This window comes from Triticum dicoccoides, chromosome 4B, assembly GCF_002162155.2.
Source record: "Triticum dicoccoides isolate Atlit2015 ecotype Zavitan chromosome 4B, WEW_v2.0, whole genome shotgun sequence".
Classification (NCBI taxonomy): domain Eukaryota; kingdom Viridiplantae; phylum Streptophyta; class Magnoliopsida; order Poales; family Poaceae; genus Triticum; species Triticum dicoccoides.
Window position 1 is genome coordinate 572,368,771 of NC_041387.1, and position 14,753 is coordinate 572,383,523.

Below are 14,753 nucleotides of genomic sequence, written 5' to 3' on the forward strand. Positions count from 1 at the left end.
AGCTGGGGAATTGTTTTCCCACTTGCACTACTAGTTCCTGACTGCCGCACATGTTCTCTATGTGACTTAATAATTGAGCAGTCATAGTCTAATCGCAGCAGAGGAGGCGGTGGTCGCGTAAGGCTTTCTAGATAGCGCTTCGCTTTTGTCGGATCTATTTTCTCTTTTTGCTCAGGTCGTGTCGACACAAGCTGGCGTTTCACATCGTCATCCACGACCTTCCTGAGTTCCTCATCACTTAGTTGGTATGGTAACTTAGGAGCCTCATTAACGCTTATTGTACCTGCTCTGGATTTCTTCGCAGTTGTACTACTAGCCGCCGGAGCGGCGGTACTCTTCCGCCGCGGCTGAGGCAGCGGAGGAAGCGGAGTCTGCTGACGGACCTCCTCCAGCGGAGTCTGCTGACGCGGCAGAGACAACTGAGGCGACGGAGTCTGCTGATGCGGCGGAGACGGCTGAGGAAGTAGAGTCTGCTGATGTGGCAGAGACGGCTGAGGCAGCGGAGATACAACTGGATTGGTACTATGAGAAGTCCACTGAGGGGCCTCCTCTGGCGTAGTCTACTGACGCGACATCCAATGTGGAAGCACGATGTGTTCCTTCCTCCATAGAATGGTAGTCCTTGTGGCATCTCCCAGTTTAGTATCCCCTTCACCTGTAGGGACTTCAAGCTCCAGCTGCTGAAATCCGTTCATAAGTTCATCCAACCTGGCCAACAGCATAGCCATCTGGAATCGGAGAGCAATGGTAAGTTCCATCAGGTACATGAGGTAAGCAGAGCCGACCAACACCTTCACCGATATGTTCATGCATTTCGCATGAAGATCACAATGTTCCCTATGCGTGATATCATACACGAGGTAGCGAGGAGCCGTGATATCATCTATGGGATGAACGAGCTCCGTGGAAGCCACACTACTTTTCCGCTGAGATGGTGAGCCAATAGTATCTAATGGATGATCTTCATGCCGCTGAGATGGTGGTCCAGTAGCTCGCTGGCTTGTAAGTGCCTCTATTCGCTTCTGCTGCAACGCTACTATTTCTTCTACCTTCTATAGGTCGTCTGCATCCTGTTTCTTTTTTCTCCCTCAACTTCTATAATTGTCACTGCTGGCGGGAAACCCAACCTTCCACGGAATGGAGCCTGATGTGCCTCGTGTTCGTCCATTATGTTTAGGATTCCTGAGGGCGTGTGTCAGCTCGTCATTCTCTCTGTCGGGATGGAACTTCTTGTCATGCACGTCCTTCATTGCAGCTTGAATGGCTTTGACAGGGGTTGCATGTTGCTCTTTTGTACAAACACAGTTCCCTGTTTCTGGGTTCAACTCCCCCCATGCCCATAGAACCAAGCCTTTGCCCGTTCGGTCCAGTCCAATGTGTTTCGATCGATCCCTTTATCAATCAGGTCGTTCTCATCTTTCTCCCACTTAGGCCTGGCAGCCTTGTAGCCACTTGACCCATAACATGGTGATATTCCTTATTTGCAGCATTTTGCTTCTGTGATCTTTGATTACCTACATTCGATGTCTTGTACACCACAAATGTGGGTTGGTGATCTTTTATCTTCTCATATGATCCGGTGAATGTTGGAGTCTTCTCTTTCAGGACATACTTTTCGTGCAATCTTTTCTTCCAGCTGTTGAATTGTTGGGCCATCTTCTTAAGAGCCCACTCCTTGACTTTTCACTCTATAACATTATTATTTGGATCCACCTCTAGCGGTAGGGTGAAATTTGTCATGAGCGTATTCCAAAGCGTTTCTTTGGATCTATTGTCGACATAGTAACTCCATCGTCCGCCTTTGGCTTATTGCATTCTCGAATGCTGATCGAGATGTTTTCCCTAACAACAACTCCGCACTGACTTATAAATCGGTTTTGCATTCTGCGAGGGACGAATTGGTTCGCCATCTATAGTGACTTCTTTTGTCTTGAACCTTTCATTCTCGCCCAACCTTTTTTTTGGGTCTTGTCTCTTTATAGAAGGTTGGCTCAATCTGGAGTGCTAAAAGAAGAAAGAAGCGTTAATATATGTATATACAAATCAATTAAGGCATCTAGTTAGCACAGGCTTAAATAATATACCTCGCCGAACTTTGCAATAGTTAAGGCTCGAACACCGGAGTCGTCATATTCTCCCTCCATTCCCTCATCGGAGTCGTCATCTTCTCCCTCCATTCCCTCACCACTGGAGTCGTTCAGAAACTGTGAGGTGATATCATCATCTCTGTCGCAGATTATTTCCCCCAACATCTTCTTGTTCTAAGTCTCTGCCATGTTCCATAGTTTCTAAAGATATTACAACATGGCATAAACATAGGAGCAATAGGTTCATGGGAATCATCAAGGCAATATACAGCCATGAGATAAGCTACTTTTCAGACTTAATGAAATCTGGGAATGCAAAATAATAACATTATGAAGACAACTTGAGAGCAAGATTGAGTCATGCTACAACAACTTTACATGGCAACGAAGGGCATGGCATCAAAGTAAACATTACATAGACCAAATCACAAGAAGGAATCATATGCATATGAGCAATGGATTAGTGGCAAGCATCAAGCAAAGTTGACAAGTTTTATAACAGGTAATTTCAGACTTGGCAGTTTTTCAGCAAGTGTAAAATAGCAACAGTATCATAGCATGTTTGCTAGCTTGTTACAATGCCTAAACATGTTTACCATGGAATGGGAAAAATACCAGCAACAAGTAGACATGAAAATGTACCAAACACATGTACAAAGTTTATTCATATGATGATTGCATTAAATCACACAAAAATAACAAAATGGCAAGTTTTATCAGTTTCAACACTGAACATCAGGATTGCCGGGGCCTCCTCACCAGCAATCGTCTGGGCATCCTCCGGAGATCGTCGGGGCCTCCTCATAGGCGATCGTCGGGGCCTCCTCTGGAGATTGTCGCGACCTACTTATTGGCGATCATCGCGGCCTCCTCGCCGGCGATTGTCACGGCCTCCTCACCGGCGATCGTCGGGGACTCCTTCCACGATCATCAGGGACTCCTCATCGGCGATTGTCAGGGCCTCCTTCGGCGATCTTGATGGCCTCCTCACCAGCGATCGTCGGGGCCTCCTTCGACGATCATCGCGGCCTTCTCACCGGCGATCGTCGGGGCATCCTCACCGGCGATCGTTGGAGACTCCTCCAGTGATCGTCGCGGCCTCCTCACCGGTGATCGTTGGGGCTTGACTTTATTTCATTGTTTGCATCATATTTCTTATATTTTTATTTTTTTTCTCTCAGCACATGTCTATATTTTTTATATGCCTGTCAAATACACATTTCACATTTTTATAATATTTGTTTTTATATCAATTTTTATTCATACAAATTGTACATTTTTGTATACATGCATCTAAAACATTTTATACACATCCAATTTCATTCACACACATTGTCCATTTTTGTATACATCCATTTTTGTATACATGCAAGAGGAAAAAGGAGCTGGTGCCGGAGCTCACCACGGGGAGGGGACTCGGTCATCGGGGAGAGGGGCCGGGTATGGAGGAGCGCCGGCGTCGAGGATGGACTCGTCAGGGCGGGGAGGAGCTTGGGGCGCCAGCGTGTGGTGGAGCGGCGCGGGCTTGGGAAGCGCGTGTGAAGGAGAGCGGCGCCAGCAGGGGCGCGTAGGGGCACGACATCGAGGCAGGCGCGTGGAGGAGAGTGACACCAGCAAGGGCACGATGTCGAGGAGTGGATGCGTTGAGGCAGCCCGGCGGCATCGGAGAGGGAAAATGGATGAGGAAGATTGGGCGAGAGAGAAGGGGGTTAAATATCGCGAGGCCTTTAGTCCCGGTTGGGCCATCAACCGGGACTAAAGGGTCTTTAGTCCGGTTGGTGGCTCCAACCGGGACAAAAGGCCTACCCTTTAGTACCGGTCGCAGCCACCAACCGGGAAAACTCATTTTCGGCAGCCAAAAGGGCGCGAAAGGTTGGGCCTTTAGTCGCGGTTGGTGACTCCGACTGGGACTGCCGCCAACTGGGACAAACCTGGATATTTGAAGCTTTTAAATGGTGTTTGAATTAAAAATAGATTATGTTTAGCTATTTTAGTTTTATACCTTTTCCCTTTGTTTTAATTATTTTAGTTTATGTTCTCTTGTTATTCTTTTGCCAAATTATTTTATGTTTCGGTTAGTCAACATGAGGATATTTTATGATATTTTAAATAGGTGTTTTAAAATTATTTTAATATTTTAAACAGATTCAAAAATTGTAGCATACATGCCTAGTTTTGTTTTAATTCTTTTTGCTATTAAAGTTTTTAACAAAAAATACTTTATGAAAATTTTAGTTGGATAAATTTTATATGATTTTAAGCTAACATTATTTTGATCATAACTAGAGTTTCTATTTGGATTTCCTTGAAGTTTTGTTTTGCTTTCTATTTTCCTTTTATTATTGTTTTCTTTATTGCTTTATTCATTGATTGTATTTTGATTGCTAGAATACTTATATGAATGCAATGTTTTATTATATAGATTTTCATTAGATAGTGAAAATAGTTCTATCAAGTTATTTTTCATAGGTACCATTGCCGCAACATTTTGCATTAAAGGGCCATCATTAGGTGTTGGTTTGTCAATATGTTTTTGAAAATATGACACAAGGCGATCAATTCTCTCGAAATCTTTCTTTCGGAATCTAATGCCCTTTGGGTATAACCCAACATACTCATGATGAGGGTTTGTACTCCTGATGTAAGATAATATAAAGGTGCCTAGATGTTCATGAGATATGCCAAAACAATAGAATATTCTCATAGGATTCTCTAATTTCTCAGCCCTCAACATATCATCAGCTTCCCTCTTTTAACACTTTCCTAAATTTAACTACAGAAAAATTGCTATAGAAATCATCTTTTATGTAAAACAACCTCATCAAGATTTTCAAAAGTTTCATCACCAATGGATCATGGTTATTTCTCGAGAATGACCATCTCTTCATTTCACTCTGCTTGCATGTTAGGTAAACTATGAACCTATTTTTATTCACATTCTTAATTTTGCCAGTTAATACATCGCTTTCATGTAACTGCAATGATTCTAGATCAAAACCATCATCAGAATAGTTGTCTCCCATAACTATGGCTTTCGACCAAGAATCAAAGGTGAAAATTATTCGATTATCTTGTATATGTCAAACAGTTACTTGAACAATCCTACCATCTGTTATGTTTTCCTCAGTTTCACTAGAAAGCAATCAGAACACCTCATCTAGACTTGGCAGGCATAAGGGGTCCTCCGATCAGAGAAACCACACAGTACCTTCAACTTTATGTCATACTACGTTTCTCTCTTATAATTAAAATACTAAAAGGATAGGAACTATTGAAAATTCATAACTTAATAAATAATTATTCAAAAATCATGTTTCAAATGCCAAAATGCGCTAGCTCTTACAAAGATTCCCTTCGGTTTGTCTGAAGTGGCACTTTTCAGCAATAAGTCCGGAAACTCACACAAGAGAGAAAGTGATGGCGGTGAAGCAGGTCACATCCTAGAGTGGGATCTTGGGGTATAAAGCTTTGTCTTCGCGTGTGTCCCTTCCTTATTGCATGTAACCATGGATAATCTTCATCATTTACCAAGATGCTTGGGTCAGTCTTCAATGTGAAGGGAGGAATTTCATCTAACTTTTCATAATCTTTCTGGCATGTCTATCTTGTCCTCCACTCCCACGATGTTTCTTTTCCCTGAAAGAACTATGTGGCGCTTTGGCACAACGAACGATGTATTCATTTCCTTATCTTTTCTTTTTCTCGATATGGTAGACATGTCCTTCACATAGAAAACCTGCACCACATCATTGGCTAGGACGAATGGTTCGTCTGTGTACCCAAGATTGTTGAGATCCACTATTGTCATTCCATACTGCGGGTCTTCCTTTACCCTACCTCCTGTCAGACTAACCCATTTGCACCAAAACAAAGGGACCTTAAAATCACGTCCATAGTCAAGTTCCCATATCTCCTCTATTTAACCATAATATGTCTCCTTTTCCCTATTGGTGTTTGCTGCATCAAAGCGATACCACTGTTCTGGTTGGTGCTATTTTTATCTTGAGCGATCGTCTAAAATGTTTTCCCATTTATCTCGTACCCTTGGAATGTCAATACAGTCAAAGGTGGTGTCCTGGCCAACAGTTAGAACTCATCTCCAACAATGTGTTATTCGGGAGATGTGTTTGCAACCAACCGTCGAAAGTCCCCATGTGTGCTCGTGTAATCTAGTCGTCAGACTGCTATGGGTGTTGGGAGCGTACAATATTCTTGTGTTCATTGATATACGGGACCACCAAGGTAGAATTTTGTGGAACTATGTAGTGTGCTTGCGCCCAAGAATGCCCGTCCCTACATATTATTGCTTTTGGTCCTAGCGTGCCTTTTCCACTCAGTCACCCCTCATGTCGCGATTGAGGAACACCAATCAGCTTAAGGTCAGGAATGAAGTCAACACAAAACTCAATAACCTAGCTCCTCTATTTCATGGCCCTTGGAGATGCTTCCTTCTGTCCTAGCACAGTTATGAACAGATTTCTTTAAGACTCCCATGAACCTATCAAAGGGAAACATATTGTGTAGAATATAAGACCCAAAATAGCAATCTCTTCGACTAGGTGAACTAGGATGTGCGTCATAATATTGAAGAAGGATGGTGGGAACACCAACTCGAAACTGACAAGACATTGGACCAAATCATATTATAACCTTGGTAGGATTTCTGGATTGATTACCTTTTGAGAAATTGCATTGAGAAATGCACATAGCTTCACAATGGCTAATCGAACATTTTATGGTAGAAGGCCCCTCAATGCAACCGAAAGAAATTGCGTCATAATCATCTAGCAGTCATGGGACTTTAGGTTTTATTATTTTTTCTCTACCATAATTATTATTCCCTTTATATTCGACGAGAAGCCAGATGGGACCTTGATACTGAGCAGACATTCAAAAAAGATTTCCTTCTCTACTTTGGTAAGAGCGTAGCTGGCAGGACCTTGATACTGCTTTGGATGCATGTTATCCTTTTCATTCATATGTTGCTGGATCTCCCGTGCCTCCGGTGTATCTTTTGTCTTCCCATACACGCCCAAGAAGCCTATCAGGTTCATGCAAAGATTTTTCGTCATGTGCATCATGTTGATTGCAGAGTGGACCTCTAGGACTTTCCAATAGGGCGGCTATAAAAACATAGATTTATTCTTCCACATGGGTGTGTGTCCGTCAGCGTCTTTCGGAACCGATTATCCGCCAGGACCCTTTCCAAAGATTACTTTGAAATCCTTGATGATATCAAATATATCATCACTAGTAAGGGGGACAGGCTTCTTCCGGTGATCTGCCTCACCTTTGAAATGCTTGCCTTTCTTTCTTAAGGCATGCTTGATTGGTATAAATCGACGATGTCCGAGGTACACATTCTTACATTTGTCCAAATATATACTTCCAGTCTCATCTAAACAGTGTGTGCATGCATTGTATCCCTTATTTATCTTTCTTGAAAGGGTACTAAGAGCAGACCAATCATTGGTGGTTACAAATAGCAACGCTCGTAGGTCAAATTCCTACTGTTTGTGCTCATCCCACACATGTACACCTTTTATATCCCACAACTGTAAAAGTTCTTCAACTAATGGCCTTACCTATACATCAATGTCGTTACCGGGTTGCTTAGGGCCTTGAATGAGCACTAGCATCATAATGAACTTTTTCTTCATGCACAACCAAGCAGGAAGGTTATAGATACATAGATTCATAGGCCATGTGCTATGATTGCTGATCTGTTCCCCAAAAGGATTAATGCCATCTGCACTTATACCAAACCATAAGTACCTTGCGTCATCTTGCAAACTATGGCCACTTTCTCTCAATTTTTCTCTACTACGACCCATCAACAGGTACTCTCAACATCCCTTCTTTCTTATGGTCTTCTTTGTGCTATCGCAACAACTTGGCATGCTCTTTATTTCTAAATAGTCATTTCAACCATGGTATTATAGGAGCATACCACATCACCTTGGCAGGAACCCTCTTCCTCGGGCGCTCGCCCACAACATCACCAGGGTCATCTCGTCTGATCTTATACCGCAATGCACCGCATACCGAGCATGCATTCAAATTGTTGCACTCCTCAAAGTGGTAGAAGATCATTCATTAGGGCATGCATGTATCTTTTACACCTCTAATCCTAGAGGGCAGAGAACCTTCTTTGCTTCGTATGTACTGCCAGGCAATTCATTATCCTTTGGAAGCTTCTTCTTCATTATTTTCAGTAACTTCTCAAATACCTTGTCAGATAAACCATTCTCTGCCTTCCATTGCAGCAATTCCAATGTGGTAACGATCTTTGTGTTTCCATCTTCACAATTTGGGTATAATTGTTTTTTGTGATCCTCTAACATGCGATCGAACTTCAACTTTTCTTTTTTCACTTTCGCATTCTCTCTATGCATCAACAATGACCCGTCGAATATCATCAGTGGGCACATCTGTGCCTCTTGATCTTTAGCTTCCCCCGTTGCAGTATCACCGTATTCAAGGAACATAGGATAGTTGTCATCATCCTCTTCTTCCTCATTATCTTCCATCATAACCCCTATTTCTCTATGCTTTGTCCAACAATTATAGTGGGGCATGAAACCCCTCTTAAGCAGGTGGGTATGAGGGATTTTCGAGGAAGAGTAATCCTTCGTATTCTCACAGACGGCACATGGACAATACATAAAACCATTCGCACTGTTTGCCCTTAGCCACAGCGATAAAATTAGCATGCCCGTAATGTACCCAAAAGTGCATCGATCACCGTACATCCATTATCGGTTCATCTACATTTTATAATTAAGTATATCAAAAACCATTAAAAACATCATGAATATAGAAATGACCAAATTAATAAAGGTTCATCATCACATTAAAACCAAAGTACAGTAGTGATCAAATGTTATTACTACGAAAATAAATACATAAACTTCATACATAGTTCTCATAATACAACATACAACTATCTAGAGCATGTAATTAAAACATACATTGAAACTAACATACAACTATGTAAAACATTTAAATGCAATAACAAATTTGATCAAAATCGCAACTCAGGTAACATTTGATCCAATAGCATAATGATACAAAGCCTCTTTATCAATGGCATATTTTCTAATCTTTCTAATCTTCAAGCACATTGCATCCATCTGGATCTTATGTAAATTGACAACATCAGCAACATGCAACTCCAATTTCATCTTCTCTTCTTCAATTCTTTTCAATTTTTCTTTCAAATATTTTTTTTCTTTTTCAACTAAATTTAACCTGTCAACAAGAGGGTCGGTTGGAATTTCCGATTCACATACCTCCTAGATAAAAACATCTGTGTCAAGTTGGTCGACATAATTGTCATAAACACTAAATGAAACAAATAGTTATAAAAGATAATATACCACATCCAAATCATAGACCGAACTAGTGCCGGCGGGGGCGGATATTAAAATCATGGCACTATATAATAACAAACAATAATAAAAGCAAGAAAATTATACAAGTAGCTATCTAAATCATACAAGTAAGAACTTTTCTTTAAAAAAAGATAAGAACAAGAGGCTCACCGTGGTGGTTCTGGCGACGAGATCGGCGTGGGCGATCAACAACGATGAGGATAGGGGCGGGGATGGGCTTGGAGGAAGAACAGAGGAGAAGAAAGAGGAGAAAGCTTAAGTGTCGCTCAGGCACCTCATATCATGTTTGTTTTGTGTGAACTCAATTGGCATCATGCTCTCAGGCATTTCATCGAACACCTCATTTGCATAGGAAGGGGGAACAAAGTAGAAAACACCTCCCACCTTTTATGAGGAAAAAACATAGGAGAAGGCGGGCAGGGGTGAGGGTATATATAGGCAAAATTGTAATCCCGGTTGGTGTCTAAAACTGGGTGAAGACAAACCTTTAGTCCCGGTTGGAGACACCAACCGGGACTAAAGGGTGTCGCTCCTGGTGCAACCCCTTCAGTATTGGTTGGTGTCTCCAACCGGGACAAAAGGTCCCATTCGAACCGGGATTGATGCCTGTCGAGCCCCGTCCGGCGTCCTAGCCGCTCGAACCGGGACTAATGCTCACATTAGTCCTGATCCGTAACGCGACCATGACTATTGCTCCGATCCGGGTAGAACCAAAGCCATGTTTTCTACTAGTGTTGAGAGAGGATATTCTTTTTAGAAAATATATCCGGTTAGGGGCATCTTCAAGACAGACCCGCAAACCGCCAGCATCCGTCTGGACTGTGTTGTCCGAACCGCAGGAGCCATCCATTGTGGGCTTGTATCGATCCGCGGGGCAGTCCCGCGTTTTTTCTCGCAAAACAGAGACAAAAATTGGTGAGCTTTGCGGGAGTCCGAACACATGAAACATAGTAGTCCGACACCCCGGGCCCAGCCAAAAACCTTCCAGACCCGCCGACTCCATCCTCCCCATTTTCTCGCCTTCCTTCTTTCTCTCTTATCGTCGCCGCTGCTCCACCACCCAGGCAACCATACCACACCCCTGCCAAAAAATCTATGTCTCCGTCACCTCCGGCGGTCCAACATGCCTCCATCCCGCTTCTCCTATGCCTTCTTTCAACCCTGTCCTCCGACTGCCCCACTAGGTACATCGCTACTGCTATTCTCACCATGCCCCACAACTGTTTGATGAATCTCAAAGCTGAAAATAGTTGTCCCTTCTTCTTTTTAGCAATGGTTTCCGATTTGGAGTACATATGTGAGAAGTATATTGAGTTTTCTAACGGCTTGTCGGACGAAGTGGAGTACTCCGATGATATGGTGATGATGCAGGTGGTCCTTGAAGACACGAGTGTGCGGGAGCATGTTTTCAATTTCAAGGGTCAAGGGTCATCGATTGCTCAACCGCAACAGGGCATTTGACACTGATGGCCGGCTACTTTGCCACCGATGCATTATTCTCTGACCATTTTCGCTGGCGTTTTTGGATGCGCAAGATTGTCTTTGATATTTTGTACCATGGCATCCGGTCCTACGATGACGACTTCATCCTGAAGAAGAATGTCGTGGGAACGATTGGCTTCTCTAGTTACTAGAAATGCACTACTGCACTTCGGATGCTTGCATATCGCGTGACCACTGATCGGTGAGACGAGTACCTACGGATGTATGAGAGCACATGCGGAGGTTCCATGGTCAGGTTTGCAATTGCCGTGGTCGAGGTGTTCAGTCCTTCATATCTGAGAGAACCAACTCTGGCAGACACCAAGAGGCTCATGGCAATTTCAGAAGCGAGAGGGTGGCTAGATTACTTGGATCTCTTGACTGCATGCATTGGAAATGGAAGAGCTGCCCGAAGGCTTTACAACGCAATATCAGGGTTAATGTTAAGAAGCCCACCATCATTCTGAAGCAGCTGCATCACATGATCATTCGATTTAGCACCCTTTCTTTGGCATGCCTGGGTCTCACATGACATCAATGTGCTGCAACGATCACCGTTGTTTGCAAGGCTGAGTGGAGGATAAGCTCCTCCATGCCACTATACTATCAATGACATGAGTACAACATGGGTTATCATCTGGTTCGCTGTATCTATCCTTCATGGGCTACCTTTGTCAGCACCATCTCAAACCCAGTTGCCAGAAAAAGGATCACTTTGCCCAAACACAAGAAGCAGCTAGAAAGGATGTCATTAGGGAATTTGGAGTTCTGCAGGCCCGTTTTGCAGTTGTTCATGAACTTGCTAAATAATGGGATCCGGAAACCTTGTGGGAGGTGATGACATCTTATGTGATCATGCACAACATGATCGTCAATGATGAGGGTGACGAGGTGATAACCCAGAAGTATAGGGGATCACAATAGTTTTCAAGGGTAGAGTATTCAACCCAAATTTATTGATACGACACAAGGGGAGCCAAAGAATATTCGCGGGTATTAGCAATTGAGTTGTCAATTCAGCCACACTTGAAAGACTTAATATCTGTAGCAAATTATTTAGTAGCAAAGTAGTATGATAGTAATGGTAAAAGTGGCAAAAGTAACACTAGTAGTTTTGTAGTGATTGTAACAGCAGTAGCAACGAAAGTAACTTAGCAAAGATCAATATGTGAAAATCTCATAGGCATTGGATGAATGATGGATAATTATGTCGGATAGCATTCATCATGCAACAGTTATAACCTAGGGTGACACTTATCTAGCTCCAATTCATCAATATAATGTAGGCATGTATTCCGTATATAGTCATACATGCTTATGGAAAAGAACTTGCATCACATCTTTTGTCCTACCCTCCCGTGGCAGTGGGTGATAACCCACAAGTATAGGGGATCGTTTGCAGTCTTCTTCGATAAATAAGAGTGTTGAACCCAACGAGGAGCTAAAGGCAGAACAAATATTCCCTCAAGTTCTATCGACCACCGATACATCTCTATGCACACTTGACGTTTTCTTTACCTAAAACAAGTATGAAACTATTTTGTAGGAATAAAACTACGAGTACTTTGCGAGAATAAAACTACGAATAAAAATGCAAGGCAATAAAAGTGGATAGCATTTCTCAACAAGAAAGTCATTTGTCCCTAGGCAATCGATAACAAGCTAGTACCGGTAATCATTTTTGCAATTTCATATGAGGGAGAGGCATGAGCTAACATACTTTCTCTACTTGGATTATATGCACTTATGATTGGAACCCTAGCAAGCATCCGCAACTACTAATGATCGTTAAGGTCGTGAAACCCAACCATAGCATTAAGTATCAAGTCCTCTTTACTCCCATACGCCATAACCCACTGATCCGCGTTTAGGCTGCTGTCATCCCCCACAAGACTGATAATAAGGGAACCATGAACATATTGCAACACCCTACAATGAGGGCCCCTCACGTTTGCGCGAGACAGAGGGCACCGTATGACAACACCATAAATAAAATATACAATCATACCAACCAAGATCACAATTAACCCATAGGACAAAGCGGATCTACTCAAATATCATAGGATAATCGTAGATCATTGGGAAATAAAATATGGAGTTGGGCACCATGTTTAAGTAGAGATTACAGCAGGGAGAAGCGGTGTTACACCACTGCATAGAGGGGAGAGAGTTGGTGTTGACGGTAGCAAGATTTTTGATGTAGATCGCCGTCACGATCCTAGCCCCGGCGGCCCTACGACGCCACCGGGAGAGGGGGAGAGAGCCCCCCCTTCTTCTTCTTCCTTGGCCTCCCCTCTAGATGGGAGGAGGGTTCCCCCTCTGTCCATGGCCTCCATGGCGGTGGGGCGAGGGGGGGGGGGAGCCCCTCTGAGATTGGATCTCCCTCTCCGTTCTCTTCTGTTTCGCGCTCACAGATCTGGCCCTTCACGGTTTCTTAAATTCCCGAAGATTCTTAACTCCGATTGCGCTGAGATTTTTACATGATTTTTTCCCGATTATAAGCTTCCTTGCACCCAAAGTATAGCTCCAACCGACGTTCGAGGAGGGCACGATACACCAGGGCTCTCCTGGGCCCTGGTGGCGTGCCCTGGTGGGTTGTGGAGGCCTTGGGCCTCCGTTTACGTTCAGTCCATCTCCTAAAATTCACAAATATTCCAAAATAATTCTTCGTTTGATATGGATTTTCTGCAAAACAAGAACATGCAACAAACAGGAACTGGCGCTGGGCACTGGATAAGTAAGTTAGTCCAAATAAATCATATGAAAAGTTGCCAAAAGTATGTAAAAGTTGTATAATATTGGCAAGAAACAATAAAAAATTATAGATACGACGAAGACGTATCAACATCCCCAAGCTTAATTCCTGCTTGTCCTCGAGTAGGTAAATGATAAAAAGATAGTTTTTGATGTGGAATGCTACCTAGCATAAACTTGATCATATATCTAGTCATGGCATGAATATTAAAACATAAGTGATTCAAAGCAATAATCTATAATTTCACATAAAGACATCTATACTAAGGCATCACTGGTACAACGAGGTCCTATACAAACGGTTTTTAACCCCTTTCCGTGACGGTGTTCGGAACCGTCACCTAGTGAGTGTGGGCGATAGGGGGGTCCTTCCCACACGACCCAGAAACCGTCGGGGATATGCCCTCCTGGCACACATGCTCGGCAAAATGAGGTCGTGTGCGCCCGGTGAGCGAGCAAATACGGTTATACTCGTAGTAGTGCTAAAGTACAATTATATAGGCGAAATCATTTTCAGTCATAAGTACATCCCACACAGTCAGTCCCTGCGAAATGTTTCCGTTCGTATATACATCGCACACAGTTGCTGCAAGGAAAACATTTCCGTTCGTAGGTACATCACACACAATTTTCCCCGTTAAATCGTTTGTGATAGCATTCTCATCGCACACAACATTAACAACATTAACATTTGCGTTACTGAATGCATCACAAACGGTGCATAGAACATACTATGCGGAAAAGGTTGTCCATCACACACAGTTTTTATGCCGTAAACATTTGCGCAAGGTGGCCTAACGCAAACAGTTTTGATGAGAATGTCGTGTGTGATTGTTCATCGATCCAACACGGTTTATTCCTAGAAACTGTGTGCGTTGCCTTAGGTCATCGCCCACGGTATTTTCTCAATAACCGTTTGCAATAGCAAAAACCAATTTGCAGGATAATTGCCCTATTATTAATAAACCATTTATTAATGTAATTGACATTCATATTAAACACATAATATATTTCATTCCCACCTTAAGGAAGCAGG